Consider the following 25,959-nt stretch of genomic DNA (forward strand, 5'->3'; position numbering starts at 1 on the left):
TCAATCCACTATCTCCTGTCTGGGGTGGTGTAACCCCTCCCTGTGACAGGATACCATTTGTCCAGGCCTTCCCTGCCAGAGTTTCTGTCAGCAGCAGGAGGCCAGACTTGTTGTATTGAAGCAGGGAGGGCTGAATGAAATGAGACACTGCCTGGGGCACACAAGGTGTCCCATGCATAGTCCAGTTCAAACCGGTGCTGGGGCACTCCAGCCCCAGCTCTGGCGGGGAACTGGACAAAGGGAAAGGGGTGTAACCACCCCCTTCCTGGGTCCCACCCATAGGAGGGACCTAGCAGGTAATCCAGCCCCTAAATGTGGTATTTAGGTAGGAGCTGAGTCCCAAGACTTTAGATTTTATCCTGACTGAAACTTGAAACGAAACTCTGGACCTTCGACATTCTACTGCAACTAGAAGACTGAAGGATCTCCCTTGTGGTCAAGGAGTGACCACCCTGTGCAAGCAGGCACCACCAAGCGATCAACGGTTTGCTTTGTCGACGCTCCCTCCGGAGCCCGAGCACAGAGCCTGACAAGACCCAGACTTCCAGACTTCCAACAGCCCGATCCACAGTCACAGCAGAGCTGAGACCCGTGGAGGCGACGAGAGACGTGGGACCGGCCATCTTGGAAAGCCAGCGAATTGCTTTCCGTGCAACTTCAGAGGCACCCTCGAAGTTGTGCATTGGGGATTGAGAAGCCCCAGCCCCGAGCACCAACTGCACCGAAGATCAGCCCTTCACACTCCATGAGTTCTGCGTGGGGCCCTACTGCATTTTCCTGCTTGACGCGTCTGTCCAGTCAATTGCCTGTTGGCTAGTGGCCTCTGTAATGACGAACCCTTTGATTTACACCACTGGTCTGGGTGCTCCAGACTGGCCCTTGCTTCCCTGAAAAGGAGAAGCCCATCAGACCTTGCTGGTCTGATCCAGAAGCCATCTTCGATTCCTGCGTGGGTTGCCTTTGCCAAGGCTTGTTGACTCCAATCCGGAAGCCGACACCGCCGACAGCGAGAGCCTTCGCGAGACAGTCCGTATCCAGCTCCTGATCATCGTCAACACCTCCTGGTCTATGTGGCTGCAGAGACAAGCTTCACGACATCACCTGATTGCTTCGCGACATCGCCTGGTTCCTTCCTGGTTCCATCCTGGTCAATAGTTAGTGACCCAGACTCTGTTCCCTCTGCTTTCAGGTACTCTTCATCCTCGATCCGCCCTTGGATCCACCCGGACACTTTCCTCCTGGTCGCCTGCAGCATCTTTCTTCAAGGCTCCATAGGATTCAGCGACGAAACCCGACACACTTTGACACCTATGCACCCGCTTCCTGTGGGTGAGGTAACGCGAGTACTTTGGTGCTCCTGTGGGTATTTACTATCCTAGTTTCTAACTTTCAAGTAGCTCTTTCCTTGTCCTTCCGGAAGTGACCTAAAAGAACAAGGGGAATATTATCAAGGGGGTTTATCTCCTCTTTTTTGGCTTTAAAAGCCAAGAAAGCGGAGATAAAATTATCTCTCTATTACCAAGCTGTCGCTAACACCAGTTAGCGACAGCTAGTAGGAGATAGCGACCATCTTGGGCCCCGCTTTGCATGTCAGTGATATTTATCACTAATAACATGCAAAGTGGGCGTGCCAAGATGTTAGCGACTGGAAACAGTCGCTAACATCGCTATCTCCTATTACCAACTTTTGGAGATATTCGCGCTAAGCGCGAATATCTCCAAAAGCTAACACCTGCCCCTGAGCAGTTCTTAGCCATGTTATCCAATGGTAGGTGGATAACATGGCTAAGAGCATTAGCTCGGTGATGCATGAATATCGCTGACTTTTCAGCGATATTCATGCATTTCGGCCGATTTTTATCGCTTAGGAGATATACCTTGATAATAGCAAGGTTCCTAAGCGATAAAAATCGCCGCAGCTCGGCGATACAAATATCGCCGCTAAACCAACATAGCAATAATTATCACTAGTTGTTGGTAATATGCCCCCTACTTTCCATTTCTTTCGTTCCCATTATAACTCTATGGTAACTCGCGTGTGTGTAAAGACACTGCACGCGCATCCCGTGGGCCTCCTGCTCCCTATCCTTTGGTAGTACAGCATAGCCCCAGCGATTCTCCAGGCCCTAGGCCTTTCCTTTGTTCATGACGTGGTTCTTATACCACTATTTTAGTATATGGTTCGAAGTGCCCCTAGGGCATTACTGTATTTTGTGCAACTTATTGTATTATAATTGAGTATCTTGTATGTGCTTGTGCCTCTGACCTCATAAAGAGTTCAGAGGATTGTGTTAGAAATAAATACATATATATTTTGATATACAACCTGTGTGGTGTCCTTTCACTTGGTATTAAAGGGGTTACATATGGTAAAACAGCTGGCTTCACATGCCCTCTTGAGTTTAGCCTAAGACTGCTTTATCCATGCTACCACTAGGATAGCTGATCTATAAGGTTGACTTTACAACCATCACCATAAGGGTTGTTTGACTGGTGCAAGGTGCTCACTAGAATAGTGAACATCATATACCAGGCCAACTTCTCATGCAGCCTTTTATTTCTCATTTTTAGGTCTCGCCTGTCGATGCACATGCGCATCGAGCTTGCGAGCCTATTGCGGCTTAAACAGTCTTTAACCAAGTTGCAAGGAATCGTGGCGATTCCTTGCAGTGCCCGTGACTTTTAAGCTCAATGCGCATGTGCATTGAGCTTAAAAGCGCGTGCACATCAGTTCCCTCAGCCGCAATCGCCGTCTGTTCCCTCAGCCGCATTCCTCCGACACCTTTTGAAGTGAAGCTTAGCTTCACTTCAAAGGCCCCGGCTTCTTCACACCCACATGCCGCTCTCCCCGCTCCGCCCCCTCCCCTCCCCTGCCCGCCGTGTGCATTTCTCCTCCGCCGGCCGTACTTTCACTTTGACGGCCGCAGGCCGTCTCTCGTGTTTCTCCAACTTTCAGCGTGCGTGCTTGTCTTTCTCTTTACCCATCTCCCTCTTGTTTACCTCATTTTTAGTACTCTTGTTCTCTTCTGTTGCATGTTTACCTTTTTTTTTTAATTTGTCATTCTCTGCCCATTTCTCCTTCTGTCTGTTTTCACTGCTAACCCGTCGGAACCCGTCGGATGGACACTTTGACGGCCGTGTCGCATTTCTCCTCCCCCCTCCCCTTATCTGCCTTTCCCTCCTCCTCCTACTCTCCTCCCCACTCTCTCTCTCCCAGCACAACCTTGTTTTAAGATAGCCTCCTCTGGGTCTCGTTTAAACTTGTTTCCTTTAACCTTTACTTTTTGTCTGCCTCGCACAAGAAACCCCTACCTGGTGTGCGACGTATTTTTAAAAGTTGTAATTGTAAATTGTATACACATAGTGCTTGCCAGCGCCGAACGAGCCGTTAAGCGCTTTGCAGCAAGTAGTACGCAGCTCTGGAGCCACATAGGGAGTAGATTAATAATATATTCTTCCTTTTCCTTGCAGAATTAGTTTCAGCTGAAAAATAGCATTGTAGTAATACCACATGTTCGTATGCCTCGCACAAGAAACCCCCGACATGGTGTGCGACGTATTTTTAAAAGTTGTAATTGTAAATTGCATACATATAGTGCTTGCTAGCGCCGAACAAGCCGTTAAGCGCTTTGCAGCAAGTAGTACGCAGCTCTGGAGCCACATAGGGAGTAGATTAATAATATATGCTTCCTTTTCCTTGCAGAATTATTTTTAGGCTGAAAATTAGCATTGTAGTAATACCACATGTTCGTATTTGCTGCTACTTAAACCGTCACCGAGTCCTTTTAATAAGACAAATCTCTCTGTTGACAACATGCTCTGCTATTAGTCTGGCTGTCATGATTGGCGATCTAATTTCTGCTTTTTTTTTATTAATATAAAAGGGAAACAGATTGTTTTCTGTATTTATTTACATTAAAAAAAAACGAAGCACGTTGAGCCTTACTAAATTACATCCTTCGGGTTTGCATTCGGGCGGGACAGTTTTCCATTTGAAATTAAAATGAAAACTGCATTCAACGGTTGAAGCAATCAGTAGCGCCTTGAATGAGTGCTGCAATGTGTAGAAATACTGAGGTGAACGCGCCCCTGGGTATTTTAATCAGAAAGGAGAATGCATTGTTGTGTTTGTATTATTTACACTCAGTAAGATGGAGAGCAACACAGCGCGACGGGCCTTTGTGAGAAGGTTTTTTTCAGCGCTGAATGAATGAACACTTTAACAACTGGTGTTACTATGTCCTGTTTACTTTTTCCTTTAACCTTTACTTTTTGTCTGCCTCGCACAAGAAACCCCCTACCTGGTGTGCGACGTATTTTTAAAAGTTGTAATTGTAAATTGTATACACATAGTGCTTGCTAGCGCCGAACGAGCCGTTAAGCGCTTTGCAGCAAGTAGTACGCAGCACTGTTCGGGTTCCTCTTTACAATGAGCCACGAGGAGCGCGTGAAGTGGATGGTGGGTGGCAAATGGACTCAAAGCGGCCGGTCGCTTTGGTGTTCGGATAAGCATCAGATAAGGATCTGTCTGGCCTCGAACACCTTCAAGCAGCGGCAGCCTGCCCTTCACACGCCGGCCTCCCAGCCAGCCTGTCTCTGAGTGCCAGCACCAAAGAGGGGGGTTTGATGCCCTAAATGAGTATTCCTTAGAATTTTTATGGGCGCTCCTTGCAGTTTGTAGTTACATATTTACAACTGCAGCTCGCCTGAAGAGCAGAGTGTGGCTGGGTGACTGGCAAGCGAGCAGCAAATCCAACAGGCTGCTGCAGTGAACTGAAGGGACGAAGGAATACAATAAATCATATTTATAATAAGAAGAAGACAAACCTGTTGTATGACAGGTGGGGAAGACCCCGGAGCTGTCGTGAAAGTTAAAAAAGAAACTTAAAGATAGTCACACAACGCCGAGAAGAACATATCTTTAAATATTCGTGCTTCATTTAGACGATATTCAACAATTGTACCTAAGACAGGATTCCTCGTTCCATTTTGTATCTTGTAATATTATACTTTTTGGTAAAAGCCGGGTTGCTTTGAATCTGGAGCGGATTCACTTATTTTTCAGCTCGAAAAGTGCTGCGCATCAGGCACTTTAGTGTAATTTCTCTTTTCCAAGCCCCACACAAATACAATTTTATGTATGTATGTGGATAGATTTGTATAATGCTCGCAGACAGTCGTACATTACAGATCGTGTCATACCCACACCCCTTTGCCTCCAGTAACCCCAAATGCACCCTGCTCCCGCCAACATATTTTGATTTGTAGAAGGTATATCTGTTTTAGAGGTAACTCCAAATTCAGGTCTACAGCGTCAAGCACTCGCAAGGCAGAACAAGCAGACCGCCCACCACAAACCCCCACCTCCAGTGTCCATAGAAGGGCAGCAAAACAACGGCTGATTATTCGGCAACCACCAGTTCTTTTTTGCAATTCGAGTTTGTTCTGATGCTCGCACTCACTCTACGGCCCTCACTCTACCGCCCTCACTCTACCGCCCTCACTCTACCACTCTAACGCCCTCACGCCCTCACTCTGCTGCCATCACTCTACCACTCTACCGCCCTCACGCCCTCACTCTACCGCCCTCACTCTACCACTCTACTGCCCTCACGCCCTCACTCTACTGCCCTAACTCTGCCACCCACATGCCCTCACTCAACTGCCCTCACTCTACCACTCTACAGCCCTCACGCCCTCACTCTACTGCCCTCACGCCCTCACTCTACCGCCCTCACGCCCTCACCCTACCGCACTCACTCTACTGCCCTCACTCTACCGCACTCACTCTACCGCCCTCACTCTACCACTCTACTGCCCTCACTCTACTGCCATAACTCTGCCACCCACACGCCCTCACTCTACTGCCCTCACTCTACCACTCTACAGCCCTCACGCCCTCACTCTACTGCCCTCACGCCCTCACTCTACCGCCCTCACGCCCTCACTCTACCGCCCTCACTCTACTGCCCTCACTCTACTGCCCTCACTCTACCGCCCTCACTCTACCACCCTACCGCCCTCACTCCCTCACTCTTGCCCTCACTCTACCACTCTAACGCCCTCACGCCCTCACTCTACCGCCCTCACTCTACTGCCCTCACGCCCTCACTCTACTGCCCTCACTCTACCACTCTACCGCCCTCACTCTACCACTCTGCTGCCCTCACTCAACCACCCTCACTCTACCACAATAAAATACACTGCACATATTCTTCACAAAAGTAATTTACAATAGTTTAAGCTATTGCTATTATAAATTACAAGAACTTTTATTTAACTATTAATTATTTAAAAAAATTAAAAGCCATTTGTATTTGTTATATGAATACATGTAAGTCACGTACATACAAAACATGTGGCATTACAAATGCTATAGGTGTCACATTTGAAAAAGTTAAAAGTATTGGCATTGTAAATGACAAAGCAATTAATTTTGCTATTTTCAAGACCAACACATAAAAAAAAAGTTGTCATTTACAAAACCAAAGCTCCAACTCTTCTAATGCGAGACCTATTGCATTTCCAATGCTTGTTCTGATGTGGTGGCACCCATGACCGCTTTATTAAAGAAGGGGGTTCCTTTTGTTTGGTCTTCTGGGGCGCAAGCCGCTTTCCAGCAATTGATCGGTAAATTCACCACGGCCCGTTTTGGTGTATCCTGATCCTGCTTTGCTCTTTTTTGTTGAGACTGACGCCTCTTTATGTGCAGTAGGGGGGGTGCTTTCCCAGAGAGATGCGGATACAGGGTGTATGCATCCAATTGCGTTCTTCTCTAAGACCTTACTGCCGGCCGAACGCAATTATACAGTGGCTGAGAGGGAACTGCTGGCAATCAAGTTGTCATTTGAGGAATGGAGACACTATTTGTGGGGAGCCCGCCATTCGATAACGATCTACACTGATCATAAAAATCTAGAATTCTTTCGTTCTGCTAGAGCTCTAACCCCGAGGCAGATGCGTTGGGTATTGTTCTTTAACGAATATGATTTCGTTATTACATACAGGCCTACAGCTCAACAAGTGAAATCCGATGCCTTGTCACGCATACATGTGGACCAAGCAGAATCAGGGATAGAGAAAGAGATAACTCCAATGACAGCGAGTGAAAAGATAGTGGAGAGTGTTTCTGTGGAGGCTTTCCTGTCATCGGTCAAGGGGAGATTGAAAGGGATAGATCTAACCCCTTGGTTGTCGACCCCTCAGTTTGTGGTACAGGATGGGTTGTTGTATCGGAAGGATTGGTTATTTATACCTCCCGAATTAAGAGACAATGTTCTTCAATGGTGTCATTCGTCGTCCCTGGTAGCTCATCCGGGGATAGCAAAAACTAAGAAGTTTTGTTCACGATGGTTTTGGTGGGATACGTTGGATCATACTTGGGAGCCTGCAGGTGGGGTCCATGCTCCCCGTTTAGTACATGGTTTCCATCTTCGTCACCCCTCTAAGCCTCGCCCTGTAGGGAGACCTTTGGGGGGGGGTAATGTTAGGAACTAGCTACCTGTTCCCCTGTAGTCCTGTCTCTGTGTTCATGTACATCAGGTCACATCTCCAGGTACCCGCCTACAAAGAGGGATCTGGGGCATATCCCGGTGCTTGTTATCTTTATCGTTACAGCTCACCTGAAGGATAGTTGTCTTGGAGTGTCTGGTGCCTCTGGGAGTTCTTTTGGATCGTCGTTTTTGTTGGGACCCTGTCATTCCCTGTCGGCTGCTGATCGGGGTCAGGCTGCCTTCTTGGATCTTGTTACGGCGGACTTCGGAGCCCATTGCTGATCTGCCCTGGCCATTTTGGGAGCATTTTTGGACTGCATTGAGGAGCTTTGTCTAGTGGATGTACCCGCATTGCGTGGATTCACTTGCGTTTTGAAAATTAACAACACAATATTACCGGTTTGGTGAATCGCGTTGTCTTATTTCCTGAACTTGTGCTGCCGCTCCACGTCGTTGTGTGGAGTTTGGGCCAAAACACGAGGGTTTTGTTTTATCGCGTTTTTTCCTTTTGTTTATTTGGTAGCGGCCACTAGTTTGCTACGTTTTTCGGGTTGCCCTCTTGTTTTTTTTTCATTTCCTTTATGAGGAATAGGGGTTTTTCTCTGTATAAAGAGTTTTTTCCCCTGGAGTTGCCTTCCATTTACTTCAAGAGAGGAGTGGTATCCTGGGATCTGGAGTCCTCAAAGAATCTCTGAACCCCTTGTTTCTTGTGGAACTACTGCTTGCTTGGTCTGGTAAGAGATTCTTTGTTGACTGGGCCTGTATGTGCATGTTCATAGAGACATATGGCTACGTATTTTAAGGTTGTTGTTTTGTCTCTTTAAATGCAGGTGCTGTCCGTGCCCTATGTTGTATAGAATAGGATCAGGAGGAGGCCAGCAGTGGTGTGTCCCTTCGATTTTTGTGTCTTATCCTATCCCACCCTCTCCCGGTACCCCAGTGATAGGTTCGCTGTGTTTGTGCTTCAGTGGACGTTACGGGGGTGCTGGCGGAGGACTGGGGGAATCCTCGTTCCTGCAGTGTTGGTCATAGTCTGGTGGTGTGCAGTGACATAGGCGAGATAAGAACAAGTCTAATTGACAAGGACCCCATGTCTGATTCAGGAAGCGAAAGATTCGAGGATGAAGCCTCATATCGCTGTAGTCGCGTAGGTAACGAGAGTGCCAATCTGCCACCTTGTTGCTGCGCCCTGGGAGATATTTGCCACAACTGATATTTGGCGCTGCAGACAATAGTGCCAAAAATCCTTGGCGATTTCTGCAAGAATCCGTGACTTCGTCCCGCCCAGCTTGTTCACGTATCAGACTGCCGATACGTTGTCCATCCATAAGAGGATATAGCAGTTCGTCTTCTGGGGGGAGAGAGTGCGAATTGCAAACGGGCCTGCCTGCAGTTCCAGACAATTGATGTGTAGGGAAAGCTCTTCTAAAGCCCACCGACCCCCTGTCAAAATCGGACCGTAGCGGGCCCCCCAGCCTCAGCGGCTGGAGTTCGAGTCGATCACTATCTCGGGACTCAATCCGAATATGGCTCTGCCATTCCACAACTCCAGGTGATCTAACCACCATGACATCTCCCACCTCCCTTCCTCGGTAAGAGGAATCCGTTCTGCATATTCGAGGCCTTTGCGGAGATGCTGGATTTTCAAGCGCTGGAGTGCTCGATAATGCAGAGGTCCCGGAAATATAGCCTGGATCGATGAGGCTAATCGGCCCACAACTCGGGCCACCGCCCTCAAGGATACAATCCGCTTGTTCACAATCAATCTCAATTCTTTCTTGATTGCTCTGATCTTTTGCACGGGAAGGAGAAGCTGGCAGCTCCGAGAGTCGACCTGAAAACCCAGGAATTCTATAGATTGCATGGGGGACAGAATAGACCTCTGAGGGTTCACCACAAAATATAAACAGAAGAGTATGCAGTTCCCTAAAGAACACTGATGGTTGACGTGTGGTGAATGTGTATAGTTCACCTGATTGATGGCAGGAAGAAAATTCTTCCTTTCGGAAAAGGGGCCCTCACACACCCGCCAGCAGTGGGGTGTCTTGCTTCATCATCGGGTCTGCTCCTAATCGGGTCGGCGCTGCAATACCCCACCGGAGCCCTTGCGGGCCTTTTAACGGAGTCCTTTTTTTAACTTTTTTGCTGTAAGGTGCTGTGTGTGTGAAGGCCCTAGTGAGTGGAAATGTAGGGAGTGTAACAAGTGAAGTTAAAACAGGAAGTAATGGTCCACCCAAAACTACTTTAATGATCGTGGCCACTATCCTGATTAAAATCGTGAAAGTTAGCGCACCCCTGTTACAAGGTCACAGGATAGTGCGCATTGGTGGTCAACAAGTTTCTTGCCATATTTCAATTAGAAGGCAATTATTCAGGACCTATAAAGAGATCTATCCACACTTTTTGGTGGTGGTAAACAATCAACTAGTATAGTTACCACCCTTACAGCACCCTAAAAATTGGTACCTGTAGATCAATTGTAATCAACCCAGTCAGGCTCATGGGGATGTTACATCGGTGGCCGGAGGGCTCAACTACTGAGTAGTTCAGTGTCTTCAGAATCCTGTGTTCCCGTCCGTGGACCTACCCCTGCACCACCTTCCCCGCTGGTACACCACAAAACCCATGCTCTGAAGCAAGTCGATTGCCCACTCTAGGTGCATGAGTACCAGTCGAGGGCAACGGGCCTTGATAATAATGTCATCTAGCTAGACCATCAAGCGAATTCCCCGAGCTCGCAACGACTCCATGACTGGGCGTAGGAGTTTTGTGAAGCACCAAGGTGCTGGCGAGAGTCCGAAGGGAAGGACCCTGTACTCGTAGCAGACACCCTGCCAGAGAAACTGAAGAAACCGTCGGTGCGGAGCGTAGATGGGTACTGAAAGATAGGCACCTTTCAGATCGAGACGCACCATCCAATCTCCTTCTTGTAGAGGGTCCCGCAACACATGGATGCCCTCCATTTTTAAATGTCAGTAAATGATCCACCCGTTGAACTCTTTCAGATTCAGGACCAATCTGGATCCGCCCCCTTTTTCTTTACTAAGAAAACCGTGCTGATGAAACCTCAATGACGGGGTTGCGTGGCCACGATGGCCCCTTTTTTGATCTTGACGGGAAAAATGAATGGGAGGAGGAAGGGAACCTTGGGAGGGAGTATCGTATAATTCTAGTTTGTACCCCTGAACCGTCTCCAATACCCAAGCATCCTGCGAGATTGTTCATCAGACCTGTAGGAAAGATTGAATCCGACCCCCTAGAGTTACTTCTGAACACTGAATGAGCCTTACTTGTATTTCCAGTGTCTTGGTGGTTTCCCTGATTGTCACCATATCGGCCTTTTCTGAAACAGTTCTGACCTCTTCTAGAGGGGTTTAAGAAGGTGTTGCAGGAGTTATTATCCTGGTAGCCTCATCTTTGGTGCTGCTGGCCACGTGGGACGCCTTGATTGGACTGTTCCCATGAGGCACAGGGTCAGACTGCTTTGCAAATGGCCATGTCTGAACTGGGGTGGCAGAGTGGGCTAAAGTACGGTGATGGATTATACCCAGATCTGTTGACTGGGTGTTAGTGTTTGATTGGTTCAGATGCTCCGTCCATCACCACCTCCTTTTGTACCGCCTTGATTATACCCATGGCCGAACGACCGCCCTCGATTTCATCCGGCCCTGGTGAAAACCGGGCGGAAGGCGCGCTTGAGTGATTCCTGCGTCTTGTCGAGGCCACTGAAGGTGGCCACAAACTTGGTCAATTCCTTGAAAAATGGTTGACCGAAAAGGAGACCCTGTGCCACAAGGCCCGCCTCCGAGGAGGACAACTCTGCCAACTCCGGATCCAATTTGAGGACAGAGCGCCTCCGTTCACTTGACATGGCGCAGTTGGCGTTGCCCAACTGGCACACTGCCTGCTGTGCCCATTCGATCAGTTCATCTGGTTCTATCAGGGATCCGGATTCCTTGGCTTGAAATCCTATTTCCAGTATCTTGGTGAGTGATCCGGATAGGTCTAGTCATTTATCCTGACATGTCCGCCAGGCGCGGTCTATCCCTTTTTTGGGGTATTTGGCATATTTTTTCAAATATGTGATCATGGTATGTGTAGGAGAGTAGGTTCTGCTTCCTATGGTTACCCCCACTTTTTGCTGTGATTCTCTGTTTTTTTTACTTTAGTATGGCTGTGGGCCACAGCCTAGCTGTTCTCTCTCTAAATCGATACCATGTACTTTAGGTACATACCAGATTGGTAACTGGGTCGTCCTTGTGAGCCCCTCTATAGTGTACCATAGGTACCCAGGGCATAGGTGTACCCTAGGCCAACCAGGGGCTGCAGCATGTATTGTGCCACCCCTGGTTAGCCTTCCAAACTGACATCACAGGTCTGTACCCTCAGCCTGGGTAAGGTGGTGTAATCACCCCTTACTTAGATATAGCATACCTATATCTACCTTATATATAGACACATAGTAACCTATAAGTCACTCCTATGGCAGGCCTTGACAATCCTGGAGAGTGAGTGCTTGGTTTTGTGTGAGAGGGTGCCCTAGCATGAGCTGAGCCCCTCTGCAGCTTTCCGAACCATCTCCTTATAGCTGTTCTATGATATAGCCCTTCCATATACTCTTAAATGCATTACAACCCTCGCGGTTAATGCTAACTTTGGTGAGGCTTTATCAAAACATGTTGTGTAAGGTGTCAAACACTTTGGAATACTATCCCCCCACCACCAGTTCTGGCGGCGGGGGTAGCATTCCACCCTTCTAGAGGGAGAAGACATGTAGTTACTGGTTTACCCGGTTAAAGTTAAACAGAGCCCCAGCATCACAAAATGGATGCTGCTGCCACAGACACGAGTCTGCCCTCCTGCTCCTGGACGAAACTCTGGCAGGGGAGGCTTGGACAGTCCAGGGAGGTGCTAGCACCTCACCAGACAGGCTTTAGTGTATTGGGGCAGGGTGGGTTGCATTCAGTGAATGTTTTTCAGACACTGCCTGGGGCACACAAGGTGCTCCATGCATTTCCCAGTTCAAACCGGTTGCTGGGGCGCTCAGCCCCAGCTCTGGCGCGAAACTGGACAAAAGGGAAGGGGTATAACCACCCCCTCCCCAGGTCCACCCATAGAAGGACTTTAGAGTTAGTCCAACCCCTAAACTTACTATAAGTATAGAACCCCAGTCCCTAGGATTTTAGATTACCCTGGACGAAACTTTGGGACATATATCTTGGACCTTGGATGGAAGAAATCTCCCTTGTGGTCAAGGAGTGACCATCCTGTTCAAACAGGCACCAACAGCAACTTTGCCGGTCTGCATTGTTGAGGCAACCGCCGGAACCCGAAGACTCTGCGACTCAGGACACAGACTTCCAGACATCTCTGATGCTGACCTGCGCTCCCAGCAAAGCTGAGACCTGTGGCGGACACGAGAGACGTGGGACCGGAACTCCTGGACATCCTGCATTTTGCATGCTGCACCTACTTCCTGAGGTATCCCGAAGTTGTGCATTGGGGTGCTTGAAGCCCCAGCCCCGTGCAGCTTTTGCACTGAAGCTCAGAGGCCCACACTCCACGAGTGTCCCGTGGGCCCGCTTTGTGCATTTCCCCTTGACGCGTCTTCACGGTTCCTAGTCTGTTGGCTAGTGAGCCCGCCCGAAGACCAATCTTGAATTCCTTTGCTTTCCTGGTTGCTCCAGGCTTGTTCCAACTTCTCTCCAAAAGAGAAGTTCCTCTGACCTTGCTGGTCTGCACCGAAGCCAATCTCAACATCGTGCGTGGATTGCGTTTGCCAAGGCGTGTTGGGTCCAATCTGGATATCGACACCGCAGTCAACTAGATCCTTTGTGGGACAGCTCCAATCCAGCTCCTGGTCATCGTCGATGCCTCCTGGTCCTCGTGGCTGAAGAGACAAACTTCACCTTTTCACCTGAAATCACCGACATCGGCTGGCATCTTCCTATCGCCACCCTGGTCACTGGCTGGAGACCCAGACTCTGTCTCCTCTGCTTTCAAGTTCTTCACATCTCCGATCCACCCTTGGATCCAGCCGGAAACTTTTCCTCTGGTCGCCTGCAGAACTTCTTCTCAGCTCTCCATTGGAATCGACGATGAAACCCAACATCAAAAAACACCTATGCACCCGGCTTCCGTGGGTGAGGTAACTCGACTACTCTGGTAGTCTTGTGGTTCTTGACTCTCGAAGTGTCTAACTCAAAAAGGGTTCCATCGTAGTTCACCTCCTTGTGCCCTTAATCTTTAAAATTGTAACTTGTTCGTTCTCCATAGAAAGTCAATGGTAACCCGTGGCTGTGTTTAGACACTGCACGCGTCTCCCATGGGCCTCCTGCATCCTAACCTTTGGTTGTTCTTAGAAGTCCCAGCAATTCCACAGAACCTAAGCCTACTTTCTAACTCTCACGTGGTTCTTATACCACTATTTTAGTATATGGTTTGTGAGGCCCCTAGGGCAAAACATATACTGTGCAACTTATCGTATGCTAATTAAGTTCCTTTCTTGTACTTTTACCTCTGACCTCATAAAGAGTCCAGAGGGGTTGTGTTTAGAATAAATACATACTCAAAATTCAAATAATCTTTATTCAGATAGAAGTATCCATAAAAGCACAGTTCATCACCACCAGCAGAAAAAATACAGTACAAATTTAAGAGCGCACAGATCCACATTAAAATCCAATACAAATACAATATTACAACAGTAAATTTCGAAATAAAATAATAAAAAGAGCCTTAAAAAATACATATATATTTGATATATACCTTGTGTGGTGTGCTTTCATTTGGTACTCAAGAGATTATAAATGGTAAAACAACTTGGTTAACTCGTCTCCAAGTCTTAGCCTGAAGGCTGCTCTCCACAGCTACCACTAGGATAGCTTTCTATGAGGTTGACTTTATAACCTACCATCAATAATGGTCGATTGGACTGGTGCAAGGTGCTCACTAGAATAGTGGACATCATATACCAGGCCAACTTCTCACAGTAAGGTCCACCGCTGGGGTCTCCGCAACTCGCGCCGCTAAATCAGGCATCGGGCACTCCGACCGCAGTCGAGCCCTGACATCCGTGTCAAAGGGACGCCGGAGGTGCACTTGTAAGTAATCCGCCACCTCCTGCGATGGGAGCCACGCGGTGGAAATAGGGTGGACAATGTCCGTCGGGTCAAACGTAAGGAGCTTAGGCTGACTGGGATCCTCAAGGTGGTACTCCTTCCAAGACTTTTTTGCTGGTCGGGGTGCTTCATCCTCCTCTGACTTCTTGTCCGATGAAGAGTCCCCTTTCTCACCCTGAACCGAGTCGGTAGACTCTTTAGACGCCATATATGGATGGTCATTCACCAAAGCCCTGGTGAACCGAGCAAAATCCTCTGTGTGAGGGTTAGAACCTTTTTAGGGCTCGGCCTACGTCACCACGAAGTGGGGCGGAGCTCCGAGCTCCTATTGTTAAAGAAAAAAAAAAAAGTTTCTTTAGGGGTCGGGAAAGAAACATTCCTTAGTGCGCGAGCTTTTTTTTATTATCTGAATGGTGATTGGTCGTCACGGTGCTGTTTTTGTAGTAGTCTTGATGCCATAGGGCATATGTAATGTTAGGCGGCCATGTTGGCATATTCTGTGCGGTTACGCGCACGGCAGACTATTAATCTTAATTAGGAGCTGTCAGAGTGCCCGTGTAATGCAATCCAGATGGTCTGAGCGGTGAGCGCGTTCAATGTAAAATGACGAGAGGAGAGGCAGCAGGCGAGGCTCACAGAAGATGACTCATACATGCTCGTCCACACTGTAGTTCTTGTGTTTCCTGAATACTCTCATTTCCAAAGGGCGCCATTTCCTTCTTTTCCTCGCACGCTGCGCTGCACTATTTTTGTCTGTGGTTTAAAAAACGGGGTTTAAAGGCGTTTTATTATAAAACATTTGGATTCTGGTTCTGTAAGCTTTGTTTTCCGAATTTTAATAAGTGCTGACATGCAGACTACTGGTTGAATAAATGATGAGGGTTAAAAGTGACCTTCGTGACACGTGCTGTTGAGCCTGACTCGCAGAGTTAACATGCAGTCATCATTATTGTAAAGTTTGTGGAAAAAACGTGAATACGCAATAATCATGGAAAACAGAGCCTTCCCGCGGTTACAATGGGAATTCACAAATGTCTTGTGTGTCTCACGTAATGCCAATGGCTATTTCATTAGGAAAAATTAGACTCATTGATACATGCACCACCACCAGCAGTACTACCAGTACTACAGCCACCAGTACTACCACTACCACCACCACCAGTACTAACAGTACCACGACCACCAGTACTACCACTAACACCACCACCAGTACTACCAGTACCACCACCACCAGTACTACCACTACCAGTACTATCACTACCAGTACTACCATTACCATTACCACTACCACCACCACCAGTACCACCACCACCAGTACTACCACCACCAGTACTACCAGTACCACCACCAGCACCAGTACTACCACCACCACCAGTACTACCACTACCAGTATCACCAACACCACCAGTACTACCAGTACTACAGGCACCAGTACTACAACTACCACCACCACCAGTACTAACAGTACCACAACCACCAGTACTACCACTACCAGTACTACCAATACCAGTACCACTACCACCACCAGTACTACCACCACCAGTACCACCACCACCAGTACTACCACTACCAGTACTACGGGCAGCAGTACCACCACCACTAGCACTACCACTACCGGTACCACCACCAGTACTACCACTACCAGTACCACCACTACCAGTACCACCACCACCAGTACTACCACTACCAGTACCACCACTACCAGTACTACCACCACCAGTACTACCACCACCAGTACTACCACTACCAGTACCACCACCTCCAGTACTACCACTACTACCACTACCAGTTCCACCACCACCACCAGTGCTACCAGTAACACCACCACCAGTACTACCACTACCAGTACCACCACCACCACCAGTACTTCCAGTACTACCACCATCAGTACTACCAGTTCTACCACCACCAGTACTACCACTACTACAGCCCCCAGTACTACCACTACTACAGCCACCAGTACTACCACTACCCCCACCACCAGTACTACCACAACCAGTACCACCACTACCACCAGTAATACCAGTACTACCACCATCAATACTACCAGTACTACCACCACCAGTACTACCACTACTACAGCCACCAGTACTATCACTACTACAGCCACCAGTACTACCACCACCACCAGTACTACCAGTACCACCACCACCAGTACTACCACTACCAGTACTACCACTACCAGTACTAGCAGTACCACAACCACCACGACTACTACTAGTACTACCACCATCAGTACTACCAGTACTAACACCACCAGATTAGTGAGTAGTGAGTAGAGTAGTGAGTAGTGAGTAGAGTAGTGAGTAGAGTAGTGAGTGCAGATTAGTGAGTAGTGAGTGCAGAGTAGTGAGTAATGAGTAGAGTAGTGAGTAGAGTAGTGAGTAGTGAGTGCAGAGTAGTGAGTAGTGAGTGCAGAGTAGTGAGTAGTGAGTAGAGTAGTGAGTAGTGAGTAGAGTAGTGAGTAGTGAGTAGAGTAGTGAGTAGAGTAGTGAGTAGAAAGTAGTGAGTAGAGTAGTGAGTAGTGAGTAGAGTAGTGAGTGGAGAGTAGTGAGTAGTGAGCAGAGTAGTGCGTAGTGAGCAGAGTAGTGAGTAGTGAGTGCAGAGTAGTGAGTAGTGAGTAGAGAGTAGAGTAGTGAGTAGAGTAGTGAGTAGTGAGTAGAGTAGTGAGTAGAGTAGTGAGTAGAGTAGTGAGTAGTGTAGTGAGTAGAGTAGTGCAGAGTAGTGAGTAGAGTAGTGAGTAGAGTAGTGAGTAGAGTAGTGAGTAGAGTAGTGAGTAGTGAGTGCAGAGTAGTGAGTAGAGTAGTGAGTGCAGATTAGTGAGTAGTGAGTGCAGAGTAGTGAGTAGTGAGTAGAGTAGTGAGTAGAGTAGAGAGTGCAGAGTAGTACTACCACCATCAGTACTACCAGTTCTACCACCACCAGTACTACCACTACTACAGCCACCAGTACTACCACTACTTCAGCCACCAGTACTACCACTACCGCCACCACCAGTACTACCACTACCAGTACCACCACTACCACCAGTAATACCAGTACTACCACCATCAATACTACCAGTACTACCACCACCAGTACTACCACTACTATAGCCACCAGTACTACCACTACTACAGCCACCAGTACTACCACCACCACCAGTACTACCAGTACCACCACCACCAGTACTACCACTACCAGTACTACCACTACCAGTACTAGCAGTACCACAACCACCACCACTACTACCAGTACTACCACCATCAGTACTACCAGTACTAACACCACCAGAGTAGTGAGTAGTGAGTAGAGTAGTGAGTAGTGAGTAGAGTAGTGAGTAGAGTAGTGAGTAGAGTAGTTAGTAGTGAGTGCAGAGTAGTGAGTAGAGTAGTGAGTGCAGAGTAGTGAGTAGTGAGTGCAGAGTGAGTGTGCAGAGTAGTGAGTAGTGAGTGCAGAGTGAGTGTGCAGAGTAGTGAGTAGTGAGTGCAGAGTAGTGAGTGCAGAGTAGTGAGTAGTGAGTGCAGAGTAGTGAGTAGAGTAGTGAGTAGTGAGTGCAGAGTAGTGAGTAGTGAGTAGAGTAGTGAGTAGAGTAGTGAGTGCAGATTAGTGAGTAGTGAGTGTAGAGTAGTGAGTAGTGAGTAGAGTAGTGAGTAGTGAGTGCAGAGTAGTGAGTAGTGAGTGCAGAGTAGTGAGTAGAGTAGAGTAGTGAGTAGTGAGTAGAGTAGTGAGTAGAGTAGTGAGTAGTGAGTAGTGAGTAGAGTAGTGAGTAGTGAGTAGAGTAGTGAGTAGAAAGTAGTGAGTAGAGTAGTGAGTAGAGTAGTGAGTGGAGAGTAGTGAGTAGTGAGTAGAGTAGTGAGTAGTGAGCAGAGTAGTGAGTAGAGTAGAGTAGTGAGTAGTGAGTAGAGTAGTGAGTAGTGAGTAGAGTAGTGAGTAGTGAGTAGAGTAGTGAGTAGTGAGTAGAGTAGTGAGTAGTGAGTAGAGTAGTGAGTAGAGTAGTGAGTAGAGTAGTGAGTAGTGAGTAGAGTAGTGAGTAGAGTAGTGCAGAGTAGTGAGTAGAGTAGTGAGTAGAGTAGTGCAGAGTAGTGAGTAGAGTAGTGAGTAGAGTAGTGAGTAGAGTAGTGAGTAGTGAGTGCAGAGTAGTGAGTAGTGAGTAGAGTAGTGAGTAGTGAGTAGAGTAGTGAGTAGAGTAGTGAGTAGAGTAGTGAGTGCAGATTAGTGAGTAGTGAGTGCAGAGTAGTGAGTAGTGAGTAGAGTAGTGAGTAGAGTAGTGAGTGGTGAGTGCAGAGTAGTGAGTAGTGAGTAGTGAGTGCAGAGTAGTGAGTAGAGTAGTGAGTAGTGAGTAGTGAGTAGAGTAGTGAGTAGAGTAGTGAGTAGAGTAGTGAGTAGTGAGTAGTGAGTAGAGTAGTGAGTAGAGTAGTGAGTACTGAGTGCAGAGTAGTGAGCAGAGTAGTGAGTAGTGAGTGCAGAGTGAGTGTGCAGAGTAGTGAGTAGTGAGTGCAGAGTTAGTGTGCAGAGTAGTGAGTAGTGAGTAGAGTAGTGAGTAGTGAGTAGAGTAGTGAGTAGTGAGTAGAGTAGTGAGTAGAGTAGTGAGTAGAGTAGTGAGTAGAGTAGTGAGTAGAGTAGTGCAGGGTAGTGAGTAGAGTAGTGAGTAGAGAGTAGAGTAGTGAGTAGAGTAGTGAGTAGTGAGTGCAGAGTAGTGAGTAGTGAGTAGAGTAGTGAGTAGAGTAGTGAGTAGAGTAGTGAGTAGTGAGTGCAGAGTAGTGAGTAGTGAGTAGTGAGTGCAGAGTAGTGAGTAGAGTAGTGAGTAGTGAGTTGTGAGTAGTGAGTAGAGTAGTGAGTAGAGTAGTGAGTAGAGTAGTGAGTAGTGAGTAGAGTAGTGAGTAGTGAGTGCAGAGTAGTGAGTAGAGTAGTGAGTAGTGAGTGCAGAGTAGTGAGTAGTGAGTGGAGAGTGAGTGTGCAGAGTAGTGAGTGCAGAGTGAGTGTGCAGAGTAGTGAGTAGAGTAGTGAGTAGTGAGTAGAGTAGTGAGTAGAGTAGTGAGTAGAGTAGTGAGTGCAGAGTAGTGAGTAGTGAGTAGAGTAGTGAGTAGAGTAGTGAGTAGAGTAGTGAGTAGAGTAGTGAGTAGTGAGTGCAGAGTAGTGAGTAGTGAGTAGAGTAGTGAGTAGTGAGTGCAGAGTAGTGAGTAGAGTAGTGAGTAGAGTAGTGAGTAGTGAGTAGAGTAGTGAGTAGTGAGTAGAGTAGTGAGTAGTGATTGCAGAGTAGTGAGTAGTGAGTAGAGTAGTGAGTAGAGTAGTGAGTAGTGAGTAGAGTAGTGAGGTGAGTAGTGAGTAGTGAGTGCAGAGTAGTGATTAGTGAGTAGAGTAGTGAGTAGTGAGTAGAGTAGTGAGTAGAGTAGTGAGGTGAGGTGAGTAGAGTAGAGTAGTGAGTAAAGTAGTGAGTGCAGAGTAGTGAGTAGAGAAGTGAGTAGTGAGTAGTGAGTAGAGTAGTGAGTAGTGAGTAGAGTAGTGAGTAGAAAGTAGTGAGTAGTGAGTAGAGTAGTGAGTGGAGAGTAGTGAGTAGAGTAGTGAGTAGTGAGCAGAGTAGTGAGTAGTGAGTGGTGAGTAGTGAGTAGAGTAGTGAGTAGAGTAGTGAGTAGTGAGTAGAGTAGTGAGTAGTGAGTAGAGTAGTGAGTAGTGAGTGCAGAGTAGTGAGTAGTGAGTAGAGTAGTGAGTAGAGTAGTGAGTAGAGTAGTGAGTAGTGTAGTGAGTAGAGTAGTGAGTAGAGTAGTGAGTAGAGTAGTGAGTAGTGAGTGCAGAGTAGTGAGTAGTGAGTGCAGAGTAGTGAGTAGAGTAGTGAGTGCAGAGTAGTGAGTAGAGTAGTGAGTAGAGTAGTGAGTAGAGTAGAGTAGTGAGTAGGACATCACAGGCAGCAGCTGTGCAAGCTTCTTACACTCACAAGGAGACCACAGGCAGCTGAGGTGCAATCTTCTCCCACTCACAAGAACGACATCACAGGCAGCAGCAGTGCAAGCTTCTTACACTCACAAGGAGACCACAGGCAGCAGAGGTGCAAGCTTCTCACACTCACAAGAAGTACATCACAGGCAGTAACGGTGCAATATTCTCACACTCACAAGGAGATCACTGGCAGTACACACCACATGAACACACTCCATAACACATAGCAACAATACATTGGCATTTACAATGCCATTAGCTCAAACTCAAATAAATCCGAGCCCGATTGCATTTCTAATGCTTGTTTACTACTGGCTGGTGGTCGAGCGCTAGTTGCAGGAATCCACCCCTGCTGGATCGCATATTTATTCAAATGCTGTGAGAAGTTGGCCTGATGTATGATGGTCACTATTCTAGTTATCACCTTGTATCAGTCCAAACAACCCTTATGGTGGTGGTTGTAAGTCAACCTTATAGACAAGCTATCCTAGTGGTAGCATGGACTAAGCAGTCTTAGGCTGTAACTCAAGAGGGCATGTGAAGCCAGCTGTTTTACCATATGCAATCCTTCAATACCAAATGAAAGGACACCACACAAATTATATATTATAAAAATATATGTATTTATTACTAGAATAATCCTCTGTACTCTTTATGAGTGCAAAGGCACAAGCGTTTAAACAAAAGCACAGTTAAACATTCAAAAGTTGCACAATTTTGGATAGGCCCGGTGGCCACTTAAACCATATACTAAAATAGTGGTATAAGTACCACCTCTCGAACAATGGTAGGGCCTAGGGCCTTGTGAATCACTGGGACTACTCGGGACTAGCAGTGATGAAGTCGGGAGAGGCCCGCGGGACACGGGTGCAGTGCCTAAAGCACACGCATGCACCAATGCAAAGTCAATGGCGCGTAAAAGTTACAAAGTTACTGTCTTGGAAGTCTTCCGACTGGATTAGAATTAAACCACTTTAAACTAGGACACTAGAGGTGTAAACCACTACAGGAGCACCGGTGTTTGATAGTTACCTCACCATAGGTGCCAAAGTGTGTCGGGTTTCGTCGTGGAGTTCTATGGAGCCTGGATATGAAGATGCTGCAGGCGGCCAGAAGAGAAGAGTCCGGGTGGATCGAAGGGTGGATCGAAGATGTAGAGTACCTGAAAGCAGAGGGGACAGATTCTGGGTCACTAGCCAGTGACCAGGATGGAACCAGGAAGGAACCAGGCGATGTCGGGCGCAAACAGGTGGTTGTCATGAAGCTTGTCTCCGCTGCCACGTGGACTCTGGGGCATCGACGATGACCTGGAGTGGAACACGGACTCACCCACAAAGGCTCTCGCTGTTGGCGGTGTCGGCTTCTGGATCGGAGTCAACAGGCCTTGGCAAAGGCAACCCACGCAGGATTTGAAGATCGCTTCTTACTCGGACCAGCAAGGTCAGAGCGGTGGCTCCTTTTCAGGGGAGCGAGGGCCAGTCTGGAGCAACCAGACCAGCAGAGTAGTTTCGTAGTTTCGTCATCGTAGAGGCCACTAGCCAATGGGCAAGTGACCGGACAGACGCGTCGAGCAGGAAAATGCAAAAGGGCCCCACGCAGCACTCGATGAGTGTGGAGGGGTGATCTTCGGTGCACAAGCTGCTCGGGGCTGGGGCTTCTCAAACCCCAATGCACAGCTTGGAGGGTGCCTCGGGAGCTGCACGGTCAGCACTTTGCAGTCTTTTCAAGATGGCCGGCCCCACACTTCACGTCGCCTCCACAGGTCTCAGATTCACTGGGACTGTGGATCGGGCTGTTAGAAGTCAGGGAAGCTGATTCTTGTCGATCTCTGTCACTCGAGGTCCAGCGGGAACTGCAACAAATCAAACAGTTGGGCGCTGGATGGTGCCTGTTTGCACAGGGTGGTCACTCCTTGACCACAAGGGAGATTCTTCATTCTTCCACGTCGAGTGGGATGTCGAAGGGTCCAGAGTTCTGTATCAAAGTTTCAGTTAGGATAATTTAATGCTCATGGGCACAGCTCCTACCTTTATTCCAAGTCAAGGGGCTGGATTACCTGCTAGGTCCCTCCTACGGGTGGGACCCAGGAAGGGAGTGGTTACACCCCTTTACCTTTGTCCAGTTTCTTGCCAGAGCTGGAGCTGGAGTGCCCCAGGACCGGTTTGAACTGGGCTATGCATGGGGAGCCTTGTGCGCCCCAGGCAGTGTCTAGTTTCACTCGCCCTGCCTGCCTCAATCCACTATCTCCTGTGTGGGGTGGTGTAACACCTCCCTGTGACAGGAAACCTTTTGTCCAGGCCTCCCCTGCCGGAGTTTTGGTCAGCAGCAGGAGGCCAGACCCGTGTCTGTGGCAGCAGCATCCATTTTGTGATGCTGAGGCTCTGGTTAGATTTAACCGCGTTTAAGTAAAGTAACATGTCTTCTCCCTCTAGAAGGGTGGAATGCTACCCCCGTCGCCAGAACTGGCGAGGGGGTAGTATTCAAAAGTGTATGACACCTTACACGACATGTTTTGATAAAGCCAAACCAAATTTAGCAATAACCGCGAGGATTATAATGCACTTAAGAGAATATGGTATGGCAATATCCCAGAACAGCTATAAGGACATGGTTCCGAAAGCTGTAGACAGGCTCAGCTCATGCTAGAGCACCATCTCACATAAAACCAAGCACTCTGCCTCCAGGATTGTTAAGGCCTGCCATAGGAGTGACTTATAGGCATATATGTGTCCAGATATAGGTTTAGGTATACTATATCCAAGCAAGGGGTGAGTACACCACCTTGCCCAGCTGAATGATCAGCCAGTTGTGTCTGTTTGGATGGCCAACCAGGGGTGGCAAAAGATATGATGCAGCCCCTGGTAGGCCTTGGATGCACCTATGCCCTGGGTACCTATAGTACACTGTACAGGGGCTGATAAGGTGACCCAATATCCAATTAGTTATGCACCTAGGGTAGATGGAGTCCATTTTAAAGAGAGAGCAGATAGCCTGGGACTCTGATTAGCAGGATCCCAGGCCAACCAAGTCGAAAACCAGCTAAACACTAGGCAAAAAATATGGGGTAACCATAGTCAGGTATCCACCCTCCTACAAATGCCGCTTAAGGGGTGCAATCGCTCTGACTAGGGCAGTGTTTACTGAATGCTGCATCCCGGCATCTAAGGCATCCACGAGGTTGTGTTCCAATTAATTATCTTCGAAGAAAAATGTGGCCGTTGTATATGATCCTGCAGTGATAATGGGAACTAAATTATATATATATAACACCCAACTGAGTGTGTGCCCACAGGTATGGAAGAATCAGGGGGAGAGGAGCCTGGTGACAAACTGTATATTTTGTGGAGGGAGGCTTGCCAGACCTCTCTAGGCAATGCCTATGCTTATTATACAGCCCTCCGCGTCTCAGTCGCGCCTGGTGACAAACTGTATATTTTGTGGAGGGAGGCTTGCCAGACCTCTCTAGGCAATGCCTATGCTTATTATACAGCCCTCCGCGTCTCAGTCGCGCCGGGCATCACCGGGGGGCAAAAGGACGGAACAGCAGGCACTTTCAAATCGGGAGAAATCTCTCGCTCCGGGAATCTAGTCAATTTCAGCCTGCGAGTGACATAAAATGGCCGCTCGTCATAATGAAAAGAGGACATGCGCGGTCCTCGCTCCACACTCCCACTCCACCTGATTCTGCTTCAGGCACGAAGCGCCCTGCAGGGGAGGCCAACGCGCTCCCAATGACCGCGAGAAACGAGAACTACAATACACCGTGCGCGGGGGAGCGCCGTGCTAAACTCTGAAGGCCACAAGGTAAATAATGACTGCAAGCCTGCATAAATTAGCAAAACAGTTTGAGTACAGTAAATATATCAAAGGCATAAGCGTAAACACTTACAGCCTGATTCATGAAGCTAAATTGCACTCGCAAAGGGCAAGATTCTCAGAATCTTGCCTTTTGCGAGTGCAATTTTGGCATTTGGGATTCACAATCCCAAATGCAAAAATCGCTAATGAAGAATTAGCTAATATGCGAGGATTAGCATTTAAGGAATCTCTATTAGAGATTCCTTAAATGCTATTCATGACACTTTCAAAAATTGCGATTTTGCAAATTTGGGCCGCTATTTACCGAGAGGTCAGACCTCTCGGTAAATAGCAAAAACTTAGAAAAATGCTTTTAAAAGCATTTTTCTAAGTTGCATGTTGCACACACACATGTCCTTTGGACATGTGTGTGCGCAACACCTGTTCAAATGTGCATTTTAGGGGTGCTACAGGGTGTCCTTTGGACACCCCTGGCACCCTTAAAATCGCTATCTTATTTGCGAGTAGTAAATTGCTACTCGCAAATAAGGGATACTCCCCATTCATTCCTATGGGCCTTTTGGCCCATAGGAATGAATGGGGAGTTATTCCTTTTTTTGCGAGTAGCAATTTTCTACTCGCAAATAGAGAACATGTAGGAATCGCTATTTATTTAGCAATTCCTACATGAATACCGTTTTGCGTGTCCTCAATAGCGAGTCGCTATGATTCGCTATTAGGGCCACGCAAAACGGCCCGTACATGAATCAGGCTGTTAATCTTTTAATTTTTTACTTTTTTATTTTATTTAATGCGATTTTATATAGCGCGAACTTTACCCGAAGGAGTCAGAGCGCTTTACATAAGAACCAGTTGCAAATCATAAGGATTTAGGATTACATGCGTTACATAAAAGATACAAACAGAAAAAATTGCAAATGTACAAGATGTATAGTCACACAAGGAAGAGCTACAAACAGAAAGAAACAACAAATAGTAAAGTCACTCAAGGAAGAGATACAAATAGATATACTCTAAGAGTTACATAGGAATGGTAGAGAGTACAACGATCTACTGCATATACTAGTGGTTAGAGTTATCTCTATATACATATATATATACACATAGTAGATTTTCTCAGGTCAAGACCCCCCCAAAAAAAGAACAGAAGAGCAGAGTTGCATTAAGTGGGGTCGGAGGGGGGACGCAGTCACAGCACCAAGGGAGGGTGGGAGGGATACAAGGATATGGAGAAAAGGCAAATCAGAAAAGGGAAGAAACATTTGAGGATCGTCAAGGGGGAAATGAGGGAAAAGGGTAAAGGACGAGGGAATGGACAAGATGGCGAGTTGGGGTCCAGAGAAAAGCGGCCGAGAGCAGCAGCAAAATGGCGGCCAGGACAAAAGAAAAAGTAAAGAAGTCCATGAGAGTTCATGGCAGGACAGGCCGCTCCGATGTAGAGTGTTCTCTGGGGGCCTGGGTGGGTATGTTCCGGAAGGGGCTGCGGTGTGCCAAGCAATAAAGGTGGGGACTGGAGGGTAGGCATGTCCAGGGTTAAAACGCAGGACCGCCATCACTCACTGCAGGCTCCCGTTTCCACAGACTCCGGTTTCCAGCTATGGATTACACTG

The sequence above is a fragment of the Lissotriton helveticus genome, chromosome 7, assembly GCF_964261635.1.
Source record: "Lissotriton helveticus chromosome 7, aLisHel1.1, whole genome shotgun sequence".
NCBI lineage: Eukaryota > Metazoa > Chordata > Amphibia > Caudata > Salamandridae > Lissotriton > Lissotriton helveticus.